General features: G+C 41.1%; 1 protein-coding gene across 1 annotated transcript in view; it reads right to left on the bottom strand.

The window, feature by feature from the left end:
- ZIC3 (Zic family member 3) overlaps nucleotides 1–24,158 on the bottom strand; it is a 222,996-nt gene that overhangs the window by 69,145 nt on the left and 129,693 nt on the right. The window contains exon 16 of the mRNA XM_083796726.1: nucleotides 19,591–19,724. The gene's annotated coding sequence lies outside the window, so the exon portion shown is untranslated. The remainder of the gene's footprint in view (nucleotides 1–19,590; nucleotides 19,725–24,158) is intronic.

The raw sequence follows: 24,158 nt of genomic DNA, 5'->3' as shown, positions 1-24,158 counted from the left end.
GCTCCCTTTCCGCAAGAGTATTTCATTTTGTTTGTCACTTGTCTCCCAAAACCATGTTATCTTGCCTTTGTTTTTGGAGAAGGATACTAAAAAAATATTTTCTGTCACTTTCATTAGGGCAGAGAGGAAATGCAACAGTGCTTATTGTTGACTCCAGAACTCTGATTTTTTAGCTACTCATAAAATTTTACCACTTCGAAGTGATCCCTGGAGGACTGTTTATTAGAGTCTGAACTCATCTCTGACTGAAACTGGCTCTGTCTTGCTATCACGAGCCACATGTGGTTTCAAAGTGCCTCTGATAGCAGTCTCCAGAACAATGTAATCCATAAGTTTACATTAAATATTTATACAACACTACTTTGTACTCTTCTTGGTTTAATTGGTCTTTGAAATTCATCAAAATCTATTAGCAAAGTTCAATACTTAACATTGTTGGTATCATTTAGTAGGAATGCTCTGCTAAACAAACAGGTCTGTCTGCGTAGGCCCTCTTCTGGGAGCAAAAGGGCAAAATCCTGCTTTTGCTCATGTCAGTCTAAAGGAGAACTGGGAGCAGAATCAGATTTTGGAGTTGAGATCAAATCAGCACACTAAATCCAGGCAAGAATACAGTTTTTCACAAATTCAATATGTAGAAGGGCAAATGCAGTTTCCAAGGAGGACAAAGGTTTTTCTGGCTGACAGAAGGACCTTTTTCCAGAAAACTCATGATATTTCAAATGAAATAAAGATTTTTAAAAGCCATAGTATAAAATATCCCAATTAAAATGGAAGGAAAGTGTTAGAAGTTAAAACTTTGCAACATGGTCAGAACTGGTGTTTGGCTTTGTTGGTCTGAGTTTAAATGAAAACAGCACAAGATATTTTGTCAACTCCAAAACATTTTGCAGATTTACAGTTTCAATAAAAACACTGTTGTAGACAGAAAGCTTCACTTTCAGTCTAGAATAATCTCATTGTCTCTAGTGGACACAGACATTACTAGGAACGGGAGGTGGACTGCTGTCTCTCCCACAAGTGAAAGTATCATTTACAACTGAGAAATTCGACAGGTGGAAAACCAGGAGCAGACTCTAATAATCCTGCTGGAGAACCTGCAGAAAGGGTGAGAAGTGCATCAATATGGACAGAGGCATTTGGAAAAGTGCAGACAGATGATTCCAGAAACATCTACCAAGTTTAGGCTCAATTTGTTTCCACAGAAGGTTCTCCAGTCCATTTTCCAAGTAGCATCATACTGAAAAATTCCTAAAAAGAAATCTGAGAGGAAAGAGAAAATTCAGACTTATGTTATTTCCTTAAAACACCTGTTTGCCATGTGAAATTGATGAAAATTAGCAGGTATTTCTTTCAACCAAAAACCTAGATCAAGAGCTAACATTTAATTTCTCTTCTGTGCCAGATCTGTAACAACATTACAGCTAAAGGGTATAAATGAAGGGCCGGAGGTGTCCTGCTCTGCAGGGAAGATGCCTTCAGCCCCGGCAGGTTCCCGACCTGAGGCAGCAAGCTGTGCCCAGGTTCCTGTAGCAGCTGGATAAAGCCCAGCTGTGGACTCTCTTTCCGCACTTCTTGGGAATGGTATTTTGTTCCTCACATCACACACAGAAGACTCATTTTCAGGGTTCGCACTACAGAGGGCCATGACAGCCACCCCGCAGTGCGCTCTGTAACAGCATCAGCAACTCTCTGAGGATGGAGCTCTCAGTGGGTCGAAATAATTCCCTGTCACTCTGGATTTATACATTCCTGTACTCACACACTTCAGAAGCAGGTCAATACTAAAGCAGAAAGTTAAAATACCTAGAAGGTTTTTGCAAAATCCTACTAGAAGTCATTCAAATATTTATGTATTGGGTGTAAGTTTTCCCAAAGGGCTCTCTTTTACAAATAGTTATAACACTATGTGTGGATCACAGCAGAATCTAGTCCATTAATTGCTTTCAGACCCATTTATCATTACAATATTTTGAAATTAACAGCAAGTTAAAAAAGAAAAGGATTAACTCAGAATGAAAAGACATTTCTACTCAGACATCCAGGCAGTTACCATTTATTGAGTCTAAATTGCAGCAGAGGAAAAAGCATATTTTGAGTAATACAAGGTCCAAGTGCCATCTTGTGGATCAACATGCACCGCACAGGAGATGGCATGGACACAAATGGGATTTAGGAGCTGGTCAGACGCAGGATGTATTTGTATGCTGCAGGCATAGTTATTGGCATTAAAAGAAATCACTTCATTGTTATTAGGCATGTGCTCTCTTTAGAAGACTACAGGCATTGCCTTCAAGATTTACAGTCACCCTATTAGTCTGACTCCCACAAGAAGTCCATAAAACTTTTACCACCTGGTTCTTGCATCACAGCCATAAATTCTGACTTTGTTTTATCTCAGACAACAAAAACTAGGCACTGAATGCGAAGCCATGCTGAAGCTGCTGCTGTACCACGGGGAGCATTTGCACATCTGGGGTTATGCAGAACCACTATCACAGTCCTGGGCTGTGATCTGCCGATACAGACCAGTCTCTCCACCAAATAGCCAGTTTCTCCCCCTGCATTGCACCCCAAGATAAGTTCTCATTACATGAGTGGCCCTTCTCCTCTTACCTCTCCATCTCATCATTTTAAAAATCTGAGATAAAATGCTCAGTGCAGGGGCAGCGCCAGATCTCTGGTACTCCAGAGATGCATTCAACGCTTGCTGAAAAAGCTGCTGGTTGCTCAGTGGTGCCAGACCAGTAACCCAATTGCTTTGATAAAGTGACCACACTATTGTAGAGTAAAATTCTCAGGGTTAGGAGAATAAATACCTGAAATTAGATTTTTCCACTTTTCAACGTTAGCAACAGTCATGTTACCAAAAAACCTGCTGATAGCTGAGAAAAGCCAAAAGTCACTCCAATTAAAACATTTCTGTTGAAGTTTTTCCTGCACCCTTGCCCCCCCAAAAAGATAGCAAAGTAGAAACTAACTATGGAGGGTTTATTCCTCCCTTATTTTGTGCTTATTTTCCAGAAGCAGACGCCTTCTCCTTGGAGGACTCCTGCAGTCTGCCTCCTGCCCGAATCCAGTAGCCGTCAGCAACCCTGGGGAGTGAGATGAGTTTTGCAGTGCTGTGCAAGATGAGATTACACATGAACAATAAGGCAACTGAATGCAGGTTTATCCAACCAGGAGGAAAAATGACGCAGTGTTAACTTACTACGAATTCATACCTTTCTCTTTTGCTCATTTGCCTGTTATTATTTTCCCTTAATTTCTCCCCACTACACTCACTGCGGTAGCCAGAGGATAGCACAGAATTCTTCAGGAGACAGTTAAAGGGCAAAACCTACAGAACAGCTACTCTAGATGAAGAGAGTGGAATTTGGGAGTAGGTCCAAAATCATATTCTGGTGCTGTCCTAGGAGGAAAGGTCAGGCCAGACATCCCTCATGGCCTGCAATCTTTATTCACAGCCCTGAGGCCATTGCCTGAGTGTAGAGAGAAAGGATTCAATCAATTTTTCTGATAGAGCTTTAAACAAGAGACTCTATTAAGAGGCATGAGAATAAGGTCTCAGATGATTTCCAGCCTGATCCCCCACGCACACCGCATGAGCCACACATTTAACACATCAGCTCTGTGGTTCTCCCTCCCTGCAGAGCAACGCCGGCTACTCTGCCATGCCACAGGTACACCACAGACCAATTCTGTCTGATCACGCCATATCCAAAGCCTTTCCTTCATGAAATGGAGTAGAGGTGTTCTTAAAACCATGGTTATCTTGAACTTGCAAGATAGCAAAGGAATAAATAATTAAAATCTTGGGGAAAATGTCCATTTAGATTAATGCTAGGCTGAAAATAGTGCTTCTCTCCAATTCACTGGATGACTATTATAACATTCAGTCTATTTTAATGGAGTGATATTCCAGTTATGTGAAGTTTCTCAGAGAGAAATGTACTTATTCATCACCCACTTTCTACTCCATTTATCTGTAATGTAAAAGATTACTTTAAAAATATCTTTCTTTGGTAGACATGTACACAAGTCATCTCTCTTTGCTAACTTTTGAGAGATATATTGTGAAGACAACATCAACTGAGAAAGAGAAAAAAAGGTCACCTGTCTATTGATACAGATAAATCAGACTGGGAAAGGATCCAAGGAGAAACGCAGAGGAGCTTTCAAAACAGCTCAGTAAGACTTCCCATTTCTTTCTTCAGAGGTGGAGGTTAAGACAGCCCAGGCTGGAGAAGTGAGTCAGCTGAGAGTCTCCAAGGCAATGAGAAGAGAGCTGAAGGGCTCCACAAGCATCGGATGGCTCCTGCATGAAGGTGTGGGCAGGCACAGGCACCATTCCTCCATCTGTCCTCCCATGGCCAAAGGCAGCGTCACCAGAGGGTTACAGCCTGTGGCCCTCCCTGACAGAGCACATCTGCTCTTCCTTCACACACACAGCATTTCAGATCTTCCTCTCTGATAGAATTGTATCCATATATTACCCTGGTAAAGAAAACAGTAGGTATTCTTCCTTCACCAGGTGACCCAAGCATACCTATAAAAATATATTTATTTATATAAGCATACCTATGTATGTATATATTGTCTCCCTGGAAACCTCCACAGCAGCACCAACTTCAAAAAAACTGCAGGTGGTTTCTGACCTCTCAAGGTAAATATTGTAGTCCCCGCTAAACAGCTCCTCATCTTGCTTTCAGGACGGTAATTTAAGAGCTGTCTTGCTGGAGTTTTGCTCTCCCAGATAAGCCCCTTCCTACTGCAAAGCCTCTTCTGAAGGGAAGACGCTCTCGGACCAGCACGCTGTTTTCAGGGCAGCCCAAGGACTAAGTCTACAGTTCTACTGCAGACTAACTCGGGATTATCCTACAGTGCGCTGAAATGTTTTCCTCCATCTTTTGCCTCCTTCCTGGCTCAGAAGAGGAAGAGCATCCTTGCAAGCTTAGGCCACAGGGAGGGACGTGTCTCACAGGCTGATGTTTTACTAAGGTAGCCCTTTACTTCTGGGAAATAACCGGAGTAAATTAGCACCTCGTTGGCTGCGTGCCAGCAGCCCGCACAGGGCCCCAGAAGGCCTCGCTTTTCCCGTGCCCTGCGCTTCCCCTTTCCTGTTCTGTCTGGACAGTCACTTAACGGGATTTTCAGACACAGCTCCAACACGGCCCCGTGGGTGCGAGGCCAGGCTGCAAGGGCAATTACACCATCTGAACTGCACCGTTTACTCCATAACTGCAGAAGAGCATTAATGCCTGGAACTAGTTGATCACCGTGCTCGATGAGAACAGTTTTCACAGGTATGGTTACAAGTCACATTCCAGGAGGAAACGAGACCACAGAGGAAGACGTCCTCATGTGAGTTTTGCTGGCAGTATGCTACATACATATTGCTATGGAGAAGTGGGAGTAGGACTCCCTCTGGCCCAGGCAGCCTGTCCTTAGCAGGAGGTTTGCACCATTTTCAGGGCCCACCTAGGAAGGAAGGAGGGACATTTCATTGAGTTTCAAAACTTGATCGAGACTGCCACCTACTAACATGCAGTTGAAATAACCAAACTTGTGCTGGGTATCAAGACAGAAAAAGCGTAACACAAGCAGGAAGAAGGGTAGAAGAACCGAACTTGTAAAAGTGTTTAAAATGGAAAAGCATATTTCCTTCTGGATGTGATAGTGAGGCAGGTCACACTCCTCCCAGGGTACGGACAGTTTTCTGTGGCTGAATCAATAGCTCCCAGCACATAATTCACACACAGCTGATTATTCAATTATTTTTTCTTTTCTTTCCATTTATGAAATGCCCACAAGTGCATCACAGTTTCCTAGAAGAAGCCATCTGAAATGGTTTGGCATTTGGGGAGAAGCACCTGCACTCAGCGACCGCGGCACTGAAGCTGTTTCTCTCTACCTGTGGTGAGCCACATGGTGTTGTTCATTCCCAGACCACGAGGGAGAAGGAAGCAGAAATGTTTTACTGGTGTGACAAGCATCCCGGTCCTACCTGCAGCTTCAGACATGACCTCAAGAACCTCATAACCTCAGTGAATATATTTGGTTTTACAGATGCTCTGGGAAAGCAAGGAGTTCCTGAAGGTACAGAGATATAAAGGCCACATCAGCTGTTCCAAAGCTGTTGACTTTTCTTGAGTCCAGAATTTGTGACCAACTTTCTCCAGCACAGGTGGGATATTTGGAGAACCAGCTAACACCATCATGTCCATCCCAGAAGGCTGCTTGAGTGTGAACGTTACCCATGGCTCGCCACGCTAACAAAGAACCAGAAATCTGTGCCTGTTTCAAGATTTTGGAGTCTTCCCACAGGGAAGAATACAGTTTTTTCCCCTTTTGGTTGGCCCAAAAGGCCCAAGAACAATCAACCCATAAACAATGGATATTAGGCAATGGGTACTCCCCTGTACTCTCCCTGCTCTCAAAAAGCAAAGTATTCCTGCTTCCCCTGGCAACAGTAACTGGCTTTGCAGACAGATGGAAAATTTTCACTTTTTTTTTTTTTATTTTATTTTTCTTTCTGTCTTCTGACCAGAAGATGTGGAACAGTGGAAAAAACAGTGGAAACTGTTTAAAATTTGTATTTCAATTAAAATCAAAGGAGAATATCGGGAATTTCCCAAGATTTTATTTTAGTTCTGGATATGATTCCCTGCTGGTAGGTATAGCTCCTTATCACGTACCCTAATAGTCCCCTTAAGGAGGAAGAAATTCCACTTCCTTCTGTCTCTTTCAGTAGAAATTATGTACATGGCTAGGTATTAACACCTTAAATACTTTTTTGGGGGTCTAAATGCAAGTTTTACTGAAAAAAAAAAAATATAAAGGGCAATTTGGTGCTTCCTGGAAAGGAGTTACCCCACAGGAGAAATCAGTGCAGAGCTCCAGAGCCCAAGTTCCCTGACCAAAGAACCACCTTACCTTTCACCATGGTTATCTGGGAACAAAGAACTTTTCTTATAAATAAAAGATGTAGCTTTAGCATTTAGTGTTCAGCCTATCTTTTTCTTTTTCCTTACAATGGTGAGCAGTCTAAATTAACAATTACATCCTTTAAACACAACACATACATTGTATAGTTATGCACATGCTGTTATACATTATACGCACAGAAGGAGAGTAAGAGCCAGGTATCATTAATCTTAAATATTTATATCTTCCTGGAACAACTAGTTGACAGCTGCTAAGCTACTGGCAAACTGTCTGCCTTAAGTATTTTTCCCCTTTCTTTTGGCACCCTGCCCCTGGCTTGGTTTCAACTACACATTGCAGAGACCATTCAGAACAATAACTACACACTGGCTCGTAAAGTAAGCCGTGGAGTACATTCCCCTTCCAATCACGCCTGCAGCTCATTAACAATAATGTGACTTGCACACATTTGCATGGATGGGGGAAATCAGCTCCGCTGTGGATCAAATGACTTTCCTGCTCTTGCTGCAGCCCCCCCAGCACATCAATTCAACAGTGGAAAACTGAGTTGCAAACCGTTATTTAGGCTAATAACAGGAAATACAAAGGGCTTACAAAAAGTCAGAGAGAAAACACAAGTTCTGCATGTACTACTATATTATCTGTATTTTATTCTACCATAAATGTTTTACACACAAACGGCACCACTTTCCTCTGTTTTTACTACGTTTATAGTGCCCAAACTGAACTCCAGCAGCTCTACTCATTAACATGCCTCTGATTCCTCCTCCTCCTGTGCCACCTTCCTCCACCACTTGGTACTGCAACAACCACTGCAAAATAGCACAGCGATTTTAGAAATGGGAGTAGGGGGGCGCATAAATATTATTTTGAGGTTGGGATTTATAAAGCTTGATTCCCATTGCCTCGTACTGTCTGCACTCATTTAAGTGCAATGCAAAAGGGTTGGGTGCTCTGTGGTCCCTTCAGCTCCACAGAGCTGACTTCATGCTACGATGGACTCAGTTTCACTGCAAATGTCATTCATAATGCAAAGCAGGCAGAGGGTAAGACGGTGCCTGGCTGGGAAACACAGTCCTTGTAACATTTTGCAGCCTGCATCATCTGTCTGTGAAACACTACAGAGTAGCAGAACATTTCCTTAGCAAGGAAAAAATGGTGCATAATTATTGTAGCTGTACAAGGGAAATCATGGGGAGCCTGTGAGCATGGATGATGAGCAGTTAGATAATAGACTAACGAGCAGGATGCCTACAGCCCATTAAAGAACTAACAAAAGGTCTACATGAGACACCTGTGGTATTGTACAAGGAAGACATGGAGACTAGAAAATGCCTAAATATAGCATTTAAAGATATGTAGAATGAACTGAACATGTGGTATTGCTAATAACTGGCTCTCTAATGCGTGCTTAGCATATGGAGAAAGTAATTAACCAATTTAAAAGTGCATGAAAGACAAGTGACAGAAGATTCTAACCAACACGAGAAGCAGTAATTGCAGAAGAGAGGGCTGATGTAGTGTACCTACATGGGAAGCGAGGTCTGGATTCTCTGTACTGAGGCCATCTCTGGAAGCCACCCTGCTGCAGAAGACCTTGCATTGTGAGTGCAACATGCATGAACATAGGAGCTGAACTGATAAAGAATTAAGTAAGGGCAAAACAGCATGACCTGGAGGGAGAAGTGGACATGAAGTGGTCTGCATTAATACAGACCAGACAGCAAGCAGCCAACTCAGGGACACCTTGGAGGGCTGGAGCAGTCCTGGAAAGAAGGAGCCAAATCGCAGCAGTAAGCAGAGCATGTGCATGTTACAGAAACATCGACGTGCTTTTAAGTCTTAACACACAAAATCCGTCCATTGTCATGTGCAGCAGTAATTTAGTGTATTGGATGAATAGCTTTTCTCTTCCAGTTTTATCAATTTTGGAAATTTTATCTTCAGCCACTAGTGGTCGTTGTTGTCCTGTGCAGCAATAATTCCCAGAGTTAGCACAGGGAACACTGACAATTTCCACGAGATTATTTTTACCAGGTACAAACCATAGTCAAAATTTTAAAGTCAAGGATAAAACAGCAGATCTGCTCATTCATCAGGAGATGAATGGGTGTTACATTTATCTCTTCCTGCAAATTATATTCAGTGTCAAGGAAAACACAACAGTTTGACAACAATTAAGTATCGCAATGAATTGGAAACACTGCAGCAAGCCAAGCAGACACTGCTTTGTTTACAGAGTTCATGTAAACACTGATTTTGATGCAGCTCCTTTTATCCTGTGTGCATGTATGTCCCCCAGCCTAATGACAGGCAATTGCAAAATCACAGGAAAATATGATACCCTGTTTTGTGGAAGTTTTGTGTTTGCTGAGCGCTTATACAATGCAAGTGCTCAAACAAAGCAGTTACTGCTTTCCCTAGCTTCTCCCAGACAAAGTCTCTGCAGTATATAGAGTTAAAAACTTAGGCCTAGATTGACAAAGGGCTTTTAAGCGCTTAGCTTTTAGGTATCCAGCTGGTGGAGCAGAATTCACAAATATGAGCAGAGCATTGAGGGGGTGGCTGCAAAGCATATTTCAGTGCTGCACAGAGTTACCCCGGCTACTCTGTATGAGCTAGTTCAGGCAGTCGAAACAGCATAGCCATAGACCTTCTCTAAATGCCACAAGGTACACAAAAGGTGACCTCACCGTAATTATTAAGTTGAATGTTACATGCCTAACTGGCTGCACTAGTGAAAACCTTGGTACCTATGGACTCTGAAATGTTCTGACCACCAGACACGGTTTTCATGGCTCTGCAACACAGCTCTATGTCGTTTTGTTGCTCCCCCCCTCTTTTTTTTTTTATAGGCACCAGTGATTTTGAGGGTTTAGATCTTAATTTCCTTTTAGTATCTGCATCCCTTAATGAAGAGAAAATAAGAATATAATGACCCATTCCCCAAGCTTTCCTCCCTTTAGCTTACTGACTCCACTGCCTAAACCCTCCTTCTCCAGACAGGCACATCCAACTGCTTTATGCCCAAGTGGGACAGAAAGTCACCTGAAAAAGGTCAAAGGCACCACCCACTTTCCGAATAGTTTATCAGATCACAGAACACAACACTCTGATGAGGGTAAATGCAAGTTCTGCATTTTGTGGAGGATTATTTTTCCTGAGTTCCGCGTTTATAACAGCATTATCAAAGCTATTCCAGAAGATTAATAGCAATGGCTAGAGGTAAAATAGCTCTTTTTGAGCAATTTTGCTAGAAAAAGGGTTAATAAGAAGTGAAGATAAAAATTAGGGAAAAAGGTGAAGAATGACTGCTTTCACTTGTTCCAGTTTTCTGCATTTTACAGATGACAAATTCAGTTACTGTAAAAACCTCAACCTCTGGTAAAATGTCATGTTACAATTATCTTCCAATTACTATCACTAATCACCACTGAAAGGATACCACACTGTTTGCCCTCTTTCTATTGGCTTTAGAAATAAAATTTCTGAAACTAGAAAGCCATGGCTTAATTTTAAAGCTCCTTTAAAAATATAAAGATTTTATTAATACACTTATAACTAACTATATGTGCTCATAAATATGTGTATGTACACATACTCTTACAGACACAATTTCCTTTCACATGAGCAAGAGCTTTTCAGCTTGCTTTAGATATCACAAATAAAGGAAACTCCATCTCTCCTCTAGGAAAGGAAAATGGGAACTTTCTTTGGGACAAGCATGATGTGCTACCATCCATTTTAAACATTTAACAGTGCTTTGGCATTTTGCCCATTGTCTTGGTTAAACAACACATGAAACACATTACCCATGGATGCAGAGTGTGCAGGATGGACTGACTGAGACAATCTGGTAGGAAAAGTACTTAAAACAGACTAATATCACTTTGAACAATGTGGGGAAAAAAAGGTTGCCAAAAACCTGACCAATGATTCAACTGAAATTTCAGTGTTATCATTAGTAATTTCTCCATTGACTTTGATGGGCTTCAAATTAAGTCTCAAGTCTATAAAATGAGAAATGGAAGAAGAAACTTGTTTTGCAGAAAACCTCATGTCATCTTCACCATGAGCCTCCTGCAAGTCTTCAGAAGCATGTGTTACCACTACACAGACAATAGCAGAGCAAGCACCTAATTTCCAAATGTCTTCCTTTTTTCTACAGGAAACTGTTCTGAGGCAGCTATTTCCTAAAAAAGTTTTTCTGTTCTCTCTTTGAACTTTTATGAAGAAATATACTTAATACTCAACAATACTCCAGTGGTAGACAGAATCAAACATGCTCATACCATTCATGCAGTAGGACATGTTTAGACACACACTGTACGTTTAGTTGCAGACTGTCCCAAAAGCTATGCACTCAATAAATACATATATATAAAAAAAGTTTAAAAAAATAATTTATTTTAAATCCAGTTCTGCGTAGTTCCATTTGAGCGCAATCTATATTCACACAAGCATTTAAATATTCTATTAAAATGGATCCATCATCAAATAACGTGGAATCCAGTGAAGTAATAGCTAACATCTTAGTGCTAAGCCTCCATCAGAGTCACAACGGTGCCTTGATACCCCCTTCATTTATTTCCAATTCTGGCACCTGTAACCATGGCAACATATACTGAAACCTTTCAAGCAGAACAGAACTGACAATCACAATAACAGCACAAAATACCTGAGGTGGGGAAAAAAGAGGAGAGGCACAAGCAGGTAGTTGCTGAAATTAAAAGCTAATGACAAGAAAACATCTGGAAACAAAGCTGGCTCACACGACCATATTCTCTAGGCAGATGTATTTTTGCAAACCTGGTCTGTGCTGTCTTATTAGCTGCACAGCTACGGAAAAGAGAGAGAAAATAAATATTGTTTCAACAAAGAGTAGAAGTGTGAACTTGAAAAAGTTACTGCAAATAGAAAGCAACTGTATTCCTCTTGCATGCAAGTCCAACACTGCTCAACAGTAGCCCATGGAAAAACAAATATATTTTCCAAATACAAACTGTCACGAATGTGCCTCAGAGAAACACCATCCAGCAAGAAAGAAAGAGGAGTCACCTTTTAAAGTGATTCTAAAAGAATAATTCCATTAGCCTACATCAAAGAAAAGGTTTGAAATGAGCATGAGTTAATAAACCATATATGTGTAAACTGGGATAACTTCCTAGACATTTAAGGGATCTAATTAGCATTTGAATGCTGTGAAGCAAGAAAGGGAAATTCTATCTTTAAACTGTAACAATCAAAAGTAGAAATGAGATTGACCTGTGTGGGAGAGCCTAGCAGGACGCAGCTGCAAGGTTAGCTTAGAAGGTTTACAGGGCTGGAGTTGAGAAAAAGACAAAGATCAAGGCCTCCATGAGACCTGCAAGGAAAGCTTGTAGTTTTCATCCATTACCCCATGAAGATGAATGTAGAGAAGAGCATTACAGGAATAAGGGAGGGACTTGCACCAACGTCCCTATTGCAGCACCCCACTCACCTCACAAACCATAAACCATGAGCTGGGCAACAGAACTTAAGGAAACCCATCAGGAAAGTCAGTAAGGCTCACTGAAAGAAAAAAAAAAAAAAAAAGAGGAAGAATATGAGACAAAAGCAAACAAGATGCTAAACTAGACAGCCAAGGGAAAGAGGCAGTGCATCTGGGGATTTCTCTGCTAAGATGCTGTAATCCCCAAGAAACCAATGTGAGCTATCCCACCAAACCATGTTTTGAGATCGCGTAACGGTTGCCTAAGGGGCTTCATGTGCTCTCAAAAGTTGCATATTATATTTAGCCTGCTACAACCCATATGGTGTCCTGTTAGATACCTTTTTCATCCTTAGACATCAGAAGAAAATATAAAAATACCACAGCAGATATGAGGCAGGATAAATCCTGTTTTTGAATGGGACAGAGGGACAGCAAATGGAATACAAAGAACAGGCTGGGGACTGCCAGAAAGGCCTGAACCCTGCAGATGTGTAAATACAGACAGGGGAAGGCAAATTTCCCATCATCAGACACTGCAGCCTCATGAAGGAGGGGGACAGAGAGCTGTGGTGGCCCTGGCATGCTACTGCTCTATCTCTCTGGGTGATGACGGTAGAGGGGCTGTGTCGTCCTTCTGCTCAAGGCTTTCCTCTTTGCCCTGGTCCCTTGATTCAAACCTCATTGTGGAACAGACAGATGCAGGACTCAATGGGAGCAGAGGAAGATTCAGACTTGAAATGGAGAACACCGAAATGGAGGAAAGCTGGGATGTGAGTAAGCATTAATGTTCTGAGAAAAGGGTCAGTCTCCTCTTTCTCACTTGCTTCTCAGGGGGGAAAATGCAACTGTCAAGCCACAGTGCAAGAAAAAGCTGTCATTCACAGTCACACAGAAAGCACCTTACTCTCCTTCCTCTAGGGAATTTCCTCAGTCACTGGATTGTGTAAGAGAGAACATTTTTCCTCTACAATCATGTCTCATTGACTCCTATTTTCTTCTTTGTCGTTCATAAGGCTCTTTTTCCTGACCTTCGAGAACGTTTTGAGCTTTCCAACTGATTTCTCTAATGCCTTCAGGTTAATACGGGTTCAGTGGTAGCGAAATTTAACAGCAGGTTTGCAAACAACAGTCTCTCAAACGCATGGGAGCAGCGGAAAGGGATAAGGAAAAACAGACAAGTGCAAACCACAGGACAAAGCCTTCCCCATCCCAGCAGCCTGCCCGGATGTGTTTTGCTCCAGCTGGAGCTCACGGTGCCCCACTGTGCTCCATCTGCATGCAGCCGCATGTCCCTACACTGCATCTCTGTACCCCACGCATCGTTCAAAGTCTCTCCTTCCCCACGTTTCAGCTTACAGACCAGACCCTTACCTGTTCCACGAAGCCTGAACCCGCAGATGCCAAGGCCAAAGGAGGATGTTGCGGTCCCCTCCAAACTGAACTCCTCCATAACACGCTTAGATTTAGTCAAACGATTTCTACTGTTGCAGCATTTTCGTAGGCATCCCACCTTGAGTTAAGGACTTTCAGTGGTGGAAAAGGTAATGTGCCCCTTGGGAAGCTATTTCCATGGTTAATTAATCTCACCTTAAAAACAGCCTGCTTACTTTCTTACATTTGCTGACTTCAACAATTTCTACGTACATGATCTTGTTATACTTTTAACAAACATACAGTAACAGGTTTTCTGTCTTTACTAGGGTGCTGACAGACACACACACACGCACAAAAAAAAAGAATCAGCTGTCCACTTTTCCAAATAATCTAACTAATGTCCCACCACGAAGACCTTTTTACTTCAAAATCTCACTAGATCCGTTTTATGAAAAGATAGCCATGTATTCTCAGATTGCTAGGAACTACAGCAGCAAAAGCATTTGCATCCGGCATCCCTGTATTTCAGTACTCACTTTCACCTAAAAGCAAAAGTATGAAAATCTTACCTGACTTCAAATTTAAAGGTTTTATTCCACTTTGAAACTTTAAAGCTAATTCATTGTCACTGGAGTAAAATTACATGTTTGACTGCTATAATGAAAATGTTAATATCCTGGATTTAAGTCATTCTGACATGGAAGCAATTTGTTAATAACCTAATTTTTATTTATTTATTTATTTATAAATTCTTTGCCATCCCAAAATGTGAGGGAAAGCTTACACAGCGTGAAGAGTACTCAGTAACCTAAAATGATTTGGACTCATAAAAGCAGAATGCTTTATCTCAAGTTTGACTTCTCAGAAAATATAAACTAACTAATATTTCAAAACAAAAGGTCCTTTAGGGTTGTAGGGTTGAAGAAATGAAACTTGGTTATTGCCACTATTTCACTTTTTTTTTTTTTCCTAATTTGTTCCCATATTGGTTAAATTATTTGTAATCTACTTATTTTTGCGGACATGTTTTTGTGTAGTGATCTGCAGTTTTCTTACAGAAAATGTTTCATCAGCTATTTGACCTGGTATCACAGGGTATTTTCCTAGTTTAGAATCCAAAAATTCATCAAGACAGCCTGGCATAAAATTGCACAAAATGATACTAACCTGACAAAAATAAATGCTTGAAATCCCCACTGTAACACGGTATCAACAATGAGCAAGGTTTTTTTTTGGAAGAGTCCCACAGTGGCAGCGGACGTGGGCAATGTCAGAATAGGAATAAAACAGACCAGAAGAAGATAAGCTGGATAAAACAACATATATGCAGGCATATATATATATATATATATATAAAAACAGGAATAAATTAATAATAATAAAAGTACCTAACTGTGTCTTACATCTAGGTAGAAATTACTGAGGAGCTGAGGGACTTTTCCTGGTAAGCTGTGACTGTGGGCACTGTGACCCACAAGCATGAGCTCTCAGCACGGGCTGAGTACAGGGCTGTGCAAGGAGGGGTTTGACAAGGGCTCGGAGCAAAGGCTCTAGCAAGGAACCTCAGCAGAAGGCTGTTGACGGACGCCTCTACCTCTGCTCCCAGTACACTGCAAATTTTGCCAGCTTCACAGCAAGCAGCAGGCAGTCACCCAGCACATCACAGGCCTTCTGCTCTAATTCATGTTCATTTCAACACACCGCACACTGATTCTTGGTGCCAAGTGAAAAGAACAGTTTGAAGCAAGTTATCTCAGACATACCCAGAGCAGAGTCCAGGAAATCAATAAGCCCACGTTAGAATAAGAGTGTAATTGGTTACAATTTGCCATCTGCAGGTGCTGTTTGGGATACGGGATAGGAAGGGAAAATAACAATAGTTATTTCATAAAATCATGAATGCCGAGAGAGACAATTCTAGATGTTCTGATGTGAAAAATTGTCTTGTTTGTTACTTGCTTCCACCAGCCGTTTCTGACTTCCCAGCCCGGACAGCAGTAACACAGCAGAAAAGAATAAGACTATCAGCATTCAGTCCTATGGCCCTCTAGGCTCAAAACCACGTCCAAAGATCCTGGCTCCCTGCAGCTGAAGAGCTGGTAGTGTAAGGGAGTGGATGAGCACAGGATCAGCTCTCCAGCTGCATGCCCCAGCAGTAATAGGCCATCCCCAAGAGAACAGAAAGCCCTAATAGCACTCCCCGCCCCCCCCCCCCCCCAAAAAAAATCTCATCTGAAAGTATTGCTATCAGTAAAATTATTAGGACTGATTGTTAGCTGTCCTGTTCCTGCTATAGGACTGGTCTAAAGGGCAGGAGTAGAACCCAGAATCAGGGCTTTACAACTGCCCAGCTGGTACCTATCTACCACTACCTATATCATGGAAAATCTGTATTATTTTTTTTTTAGTTATTATATTTTAAGCTCACGCTTTATGATTTCAGAATTAGGATTGAATCCTATTAGGGAGACAAAAGGCTCCTTGTAGTTCATACACATCGAATAGTGTGAGAGATAGAGAGACTATTATATTTGGCACAATATTTAGAGAAATTAATCCTCAAGCGCTAAAGATTTGAGGGATTAACACACTGAGTGACAGTTGAGCTCATCCAGCCTATATCCCTGGATTGTGCAGCAAAACCATTTGCCTTCAACTTGAACATGTTCCTCACTTCTGCCTGAGTCAGCACGATTCCTGCCTTTATTGCACTCAGGTCTCCAGGGGAGATCAACAAACTCATAAATCCTCATTTGACGACAGTTTGAAAAATTGTCATGTTACGTTCATTTCTAAGATTTCATATGTCCTTTCTTCCCCTCTGTATAAAAGACCTACACCATATATGAAGTGTATTACAACATTCAAAATTTGATTTAGTCATTGAAACTCTCCATTTTCAATAAAAAAATGATGTATAGGAGTCACCAGACAAGCATGTCCACAAAGTATCATCCAGCCACTCCCAAGAATTGCCTGAAGAAGCCCTAACTAGCACAAGACCCCAACTACTCTGTCATTCTTCCCTTGCACTAATTACACAGGGAAGAAATGTGACTATTCCCCTGGACTGAAGCGGGGTAGTGAGGAGAGAGGGCACCTGCAGCCATCTCCAGTCACTGCAGATGGGCTGGGAAATAGGAAGAAGCAGCTCCAGTATTGGACAGATGCACTGCCAAGACTGAGACATCACTAGCAGAGCAGACAAGACCTGGTAAGGAAAGAGAAGAGATTTTGTGGTTGCCATGGCAGTGGCAGCATGGGGCCATGGCAAAAAACAGGGAATATTCACTGCAAGCTTATTCTTGTAAGCTTTGTAAAATCTGTGAAAATAGCTAAAATAAATTTACAGTGAATATTTCCAATGTCTCAATACTTTGGAATCAAAGAAACACCCAAGTACCAGCAGATTAGACAAGGTGCAATTTTGCTCTGAGCTGTGCAACTTTGTAGAAACTGGTAAGGTTACAAGGTTGCATCCAAAAGGATCTCTTAAATGACTCTTAAAATCTATTAAATGACTTAAAATCTCTTAAATACTACAAGAGGAGGAGAGACCCTCCAAGAACCACTGTCACCCAGGTCGCTGACAGAAATCACCTGGTTTTGTGCAAAATGGAGCTATTTACTGCCCTCCACACAACTTCTTGCAGCAAGGGTGACCATGGCAGGATATTTTTGCCATCTGTCTTTCCAATTATCAGCTTCTTTTCCACAACCATTTTTGGAAAGTAACATCCACTTGCAGTTCCTGGCTTACAGAAAAGTGTTCGTGCAAAATGTCCTGCAGCATCACATGCAAATGGAGTATGATGGAGGAGCTTTGCAAGCTGGCGCACACCTGCATTACAGAAGCGTTCTAGGAACAAACAATAAGGGGTTGCTTTAAGAGCAGCTGGAACACAATGACCTGTATATGCAGACAACTATGCTTTTTAGATGCCATTGCAAAGGGTCATCTGTGGGTAAGATGAAGATCCAGTCTACCTAGAAAAAACTACAGGACTGGAGATTTTGTGAGCAGAAAAAGTACCTGAGATGACTCTCACTGCTAGTAAGCTATTCCAAGACACTTTCTTATACAGCATCCGTAGGACTCACAGTTCTTAACCATGAATCAAATTAGAATCATTATGAATATGCTATAAATTTCCATGTCTTCAGTGTAAGGATGCACCTGAGAACTGTACTCTCACCAGGCAAAATGAACAGCTACAGCACAGTGGGGAGGTGGGGAGGAGAGCATCCAGCCTTGGTCGCTTTTGCTTAATGATCTTCACATCTTTGGGGTGTCTCTGCATTAACAATCTACTATAGTGTGATGTGTGGGATTAAATGGAGAACATGAATGTGCCTTCAGTCTTTGGCAATACATAAGATCTTCTCTCCATTCCTTAAATTTGTCCTTTAGCCTTAATTAAAATCCTTTTAGCTCACAAGCCTGTTGTTCAAAAGCTAAGATTCCCTCTCTGGATTTCCCCCTGCTTTAGTTCACATCACATCTAAAGACAGAGCGATCCTTTCATGAACAGAACCATTTCTTTTGCTCATATTGCCAGTGTGGTTAAGGCCTTATCAAATCTCTTCCCTACTGTAATATTTCTTTTCAAGGTAGCTTACTAACCCTTACCTGTTTTTCATTTTGACCTGCAAATAGCAAAATACCATCAACTGGAAAAGATAATTACTCACTTGTGAAAGTAAGTGTTATTTTTTTTTTTATTCTATGGTATGGGCAATACAAATGTCACTCCAAGTCAGGTTGTATTAAGTAGTTTCATGTCACATGACACAGTGTGAATTGACACATGCTGTGCTGTTGTATGAGATCTAGGGTTGCTTGTTTGAAGAGATTTTTTCCTTTTCTATTTAGGAGAAGATAGATATTAAGTACTATAGATATTACATGATCCATCCATTAGCTAAAAAATACGTCCAGATAAAGGTATAATTTCTGATATACAGACCAAAAGAAAACCTGAAAATGATGGCTTACTTCTAACATATCTACAGATAGCCAGCTTATTCCTTACACTTTATTAAAGAGAATAATAATAAAGGGAATAAACTACATCTTCAAGTAAATATAACAAATATAGAAAATTAAAATTGAAAAATCTATACTGATTCCAAAAGTCAACCAAGATAAGGGACACAGTAACTTTTGCTGCATATTTGTAATTTGTAGCATGCTCCAAAAAGCCTCTCATGAATTTCTGCATTGTTTCATTTCTCAGTAATTTATGGAAAAGTCAAAGAAATTGATACAAACGATAGTGATACAAATGATAGTTCTGTGCTAATCCCCACACTAGAACAGTGTTACCATATATTCAGCACTATCAGCCTCATCCTTTTTTAAATTTTGGAAAAGGTTTGGATGGGAGGTCTTATATGACTAAATGATTATTTAAATCTCATCTAAAAGCATTTTAAAGAAATGACTGAAATCAAAATACCTCTACTGATGTTACAACTTGACTCAATCCCCTTGTCATTCAAGTCACATCTACCATCTCAAATAAAATTCTAATCAAAGCTTATTGAATCCATGCATACAAACCTTGACAGATTGTTTTTTCTGTTTGTTTTATATTTTCCAGAACTTGGTGCTTTGCTTTCTATGAGTCTGGAAAGCCTCAGCGTAGCTGTCTTGCAGAGGAACAGGAAGGCTTTTACTTACAACCAAAGAGGAACAAAGTGTTTGTCCAGGTTAAAGGCTGATTACATTGGTGTATAAGTCAGTATCCTCTCCCCATTTTCAGAACTAAATGACAGCTTTGATTGCTCACCCATGAACAGACCGGTTGTCCTCAGCAGCATGTGTTTCAGATGCAGTGAGTCTTCTTCTCAAAGTGGTCGTCTCCTTTACCTCCATCATGCTCTCCGCCATGCCAGCAAGCCATATTTCTCCATCCTTACTGACCTGCAAGCACACAGTCTCAGCTATGGATTTATTATTACCGTTAATTCCATCCTCAGGCCCTGTCTTACATTCCACCTCAGACCTTCCCTTTGCTCTCCCTAATATTTGGAAGCAATGACTGCCTTCATCCACGTTTCCTGTTCATTTCAACAAAGAGAAAATAAAAAGCTCAAGGTAAAATCTAGCTGAAAGCTCTCTCTTTCAGCCTGTATTGCATCAAAGTCATGGATTTTAATACCAAATTCGACAACACATTCATTTGAAACCAAGTCCAAGCTCACTATCAATATTCAGTGACTCCCCAGTGAACCAGTGCTTACAATTTGTAATGAACCCCCAAAGCAAAGGAGTTTCACAAAGCTCTATGATTTGATCATGAAAGTTTTGCTGCACTCTGAGGTTTGAAACCCTTCAGCTGAAGATGAAATTTAAAAATATATATATTCAACCAGCTCTACTTGAAGGGTCTGTATTCCAGGTAGCAAGGACAGAACATCATCAAGAGCCTCCAAAAGGCCTTGATCCAAAGGAGGACAGAACTCCCCTGGCACAGAACTGAGGCAAACAGCTGCAGGTTGTCCTCATCTCCCATTCTGGCACTGGGGCCCTGGCAGGAAGGAGGCGTGTCAGAGAGACAGAGCAGAAACCACGGGCTCTGAAGCCAGAGCTCCGTGGGGTGCACGGACACTCAGCCCTGACTGAGTCCCAGTCCCACCAGAATCAGTAGCAACATGCACATGATCTCACTGACATCTACAGGTCCTAGGGCTATCTGTGCATCCTCATCCTGCCAACAGCCCTATCAAAACTTCCATGAAACTCAACTAGAGTTTTAGACCCCTTATAAAATAAAAAGCAGCACTGTTCAAACCCTCTCCACTGTGTCCCACTTGTTGGATTGTCACAGAGTTGGGCCTCAGGTCGGTATGATGCAGCAGACGAAGCTAACAACCTTGTGTCAAACCTGCAGCTGCCAAAGCACAGCCTTGGAAAAGCTGGCTTCACAAAAAAAACACTTATTGAGAGTCATTTTGCATGATTCCCTGTGCAGTTCATGTGCTTGTATGTGCAAAGCAATGCAACCCCCTACGTTTTGTCAGCAACACCAGAATCACGTATGCTTAACAATGACTGTGGTTGGGGTGTTGCATTTGCAAGCAAAACACACTCTTACTTTCTCAATATTGGCTCCTTTATCGCAGGCTCTTATAGCTGACAACACAGCAGAGAACTTCATAAAGAAAGTCTCATGATAGCTGTTATTTATTATGCAAATACTGCCTGCCATGGCAACATTGCATCCAGTAGTTTGCTTTATTTGCTCTGGTACATGCATATTCAAATTAAGGCTGCGTACATTGTGCCTACACTTTACAAAGATTTTGTTTTCCTTGACACTTACAGGAGAACAAACTGCAATTAATACAGCCTGTTTAAGCAGACAGCATCCAATTAGTTATCATCCATTTTCAGATTGGGACTCTAGACAAAAAAACATGGAGCTGGCTTCTTATTCAAAAGGAAAATACATCCAAACTACAGGTTTTCAAAGACACATTTAACTCACAATGGCCAGGATACTCACTTGGCCTTTAATGTGAAATGGAGTGTTAATTTTTCTCTGTCACCTCTTAATTGCTTCCTTATTATACTGTTCAAGCAGTTAATTGCTAGACTGAGTGAAAGAGTGTTTTCAAGGGAAAGGAAATGCCACAGCATGAAAGAAAAAAAAATAGAAGCAGTGCACTAGTGTAATTGGGCCTGATATAACGTTAGTTGTGGTATTGCCTTTAATGGTAACTACAAAAATTAATAGGAAAAGCCAAACTGTTTTCTATTGCAAAACAAGCTAGGAGACTTGTCAGGAGGTTTTTGCGTGCAGCTGCCATGCACGTAGTGGGATCGCACTTTCAGCAAGTCGATCTATTTTGTGTGTTTGTACACAGAGCATTTCTTTCTGCTTCATCACTTGCAATCAGGTACCTTACTTATTTGTACTGCATGAGCTGTTTCTCAGATTCATGTTTCTTGTCCTGCTCATGGTTACATAGATGACAAGAGCATCCCAGGGACTCAAAGGACTGGAAAGTGCTGTACAGACGCAGCTTCCAGCTCTCCAGGCTGTTGTCTGTGACCGCTCTGCTGAGTACTCCAGAGCCTCCTCAGCAGTCCTGTGCAGCAGATTTGAAGAAACAACTATCAAACATTTTTCTGCCATCACTTCACTGGCTTTAAATGAAAGTAATTGGAATGACTGGCCTCTCTGAAGGCCCTGAGTGTACCTGAGAGCAGTTGGATTCCCCTTTCCTGCCTTAGCCCAGCAACACTGATACTCCTCCTCAGAAATAAAGACCAGTTCTCTTACAAAAGCGTTGTGAGTCAACAGGGAAAGGCTTGACTGATGTCATGGAGGGAAAATGGATACTCCAGATGCAAAGAGAAGAATTACAGGCATTTATTTAAACAACAACATGTGATTGCAGGCTCTAACAAGGATCTTTGCATGACAGCGCTACAATCCATGATTAGTATTATTTCCTCCATCCTCTAATTTTTATTAGAGAATAGTAATTATTAATGGAGGAAGGAAGCATAAAAAAGCAGACACCAATGATACTGTTGCATGGCGGATTTAAATATGCACATTAAATCATAAGAAAAGTGAGTTAAATACGAATTTTGAATTAATTTCCTAAATGTAGCTTCCCAGTGGACAATAGAAAGTAGATGATCCAGTTACTAACTTGTGCTTATTAGCATTCAAACATGCTGATTAACTCATTAGTAAAACTACATTTGAAGTCCTCCCTTTTGTTTCCTTCTCTAAACTGCTGGTCTTCCGTTCATTTGTTTATTTTTCAGGAGGAAGAAAACACATTTATGTAGGACTGAGAAGAATAAGTCAACCCCAGATGAACAATAGCAAGCTTTATACAACATTAAAAATATCCCCTTTCATTTTTACAGGAGTTTTTTAAGTACTATGATCTGCTGAACTGGGTGGGTGAAAATAAGCATGTGCTCAATAGGGTTGTAATTTCATCAGAAGAAAATTATGGGCAGCAAATATCAAAACAAATCTGAGCTTTCCACCAGACAGATCTCAGAATTGCACAGAGAACCCCAGAACAGCTTTCCCAGTGTTGATCCGTGAGGCCAGCTGGTAAAGCTCTACCTATGTCCTGCTGAGGGACCAGGCTGCTTACAATTCTTGTGGCACATTGCTGCTGTCCATTTGCACACATTGCACGCATTAGTCACCCAAATTCTCAGCCACAAAATATCCCACTGAATGTATGGAATGTGTGATTCACAGCCTCAGAGCTGAGAGATAAGCTTTTGGCACAAAGTAAGTAGAAGGAGTAAGCTGCATATGTCTTCACCACCTGCAACTACTATATCCAGTAAAAAGATAAACATGGTGCATATTTAAAAGGCTGAAGAATCTACCTGTTTGCCTTGCTTAATAAGAATGTTTTCATCTCATGCAAATAAACAGCTGCAGAAGGAACTTATCACCGCATTAAACCTTCTGGGACTCTGACACTTTGTCAGAGAGAGAATCACAGAATGGTTGAGGTTGGAAGGGACCTCTGGATATCATCTAGTCTGACCGTCCTGCCAAGCAGGATCACCTTGAGCACATTGCACAGGATGGCATCCTCTGTCTTGTGTGAGAATTTGTAGCAGAAACGTTGGCCTGCTCCACATAACCAGCAATGGAGAAAGGACCTGTTCTGTTCTGGTGAGCCAGAGGCCCTTTTGTGATAGGAATGGCTTACCAGCTGTCACAAAGGAGAATCATTTTGTAGCAGTCACAGCACCTACTCCCATTCCTGACCATGCAGAGTCAAGATATTCTCGTATGAGACTTCAAGGAAAAGTTTCAAAATGCTGTAGGCCCTTTTAGTGATTATTTCAGTGCTTATTCAGTACTTCATTGGACTAACCCCCTGAGAATTTGCACAATAATAGCTTTGCAGTACCCTGAGATTTTCACTTCTTTTCATACAGTAAATGCTATGTCTTGGTCATATCCCAGCATCTTCAATGTCTACATATTTATATGGCCTTCACTTTGACCTGAGTTCAAATTTTATGTCTCACAAGCATTAATTTATTTTCTTGTGTCCCACAATTCTTGTGGAATATTTAATAGATAAGATGCTAAGGCATAGGATAAACTAAATATTCTACCACAGATAACACAGACCATCTTTGTTCTGTAGCCTAGCCTATAATCTAATGTCATCCTGTTTAAACACAGGAAGAATTTGTTAAGAAGAGTTGAATCAAAACAAGAAATCTCTCTCTTCCATTGGTGTAATTAACAAGCTTTATGATTCAGTTTAAACATGCCTAAACATCTCATTTTGCATAGCAGAATTCCTGAAACCTTTAGCTGAAAATGTTTGATCTCCAAATAATACCTAA

This window comes from Anser anser (genome assembly GCF_964211835.1).
Source record: "Anser anser genome assembly, chromosome: 13".
Lineage (NCBI taxonomy): Eukaryota > Metazoa > Chordata > Aves > Anseriformes > Anatidae > Anser > Anser anser.
The sequence above is the reverse complement of the archived record's forward strand: the minus strand, read 5'-3'. Positions and strand labels throughout refer to the sequence as shown.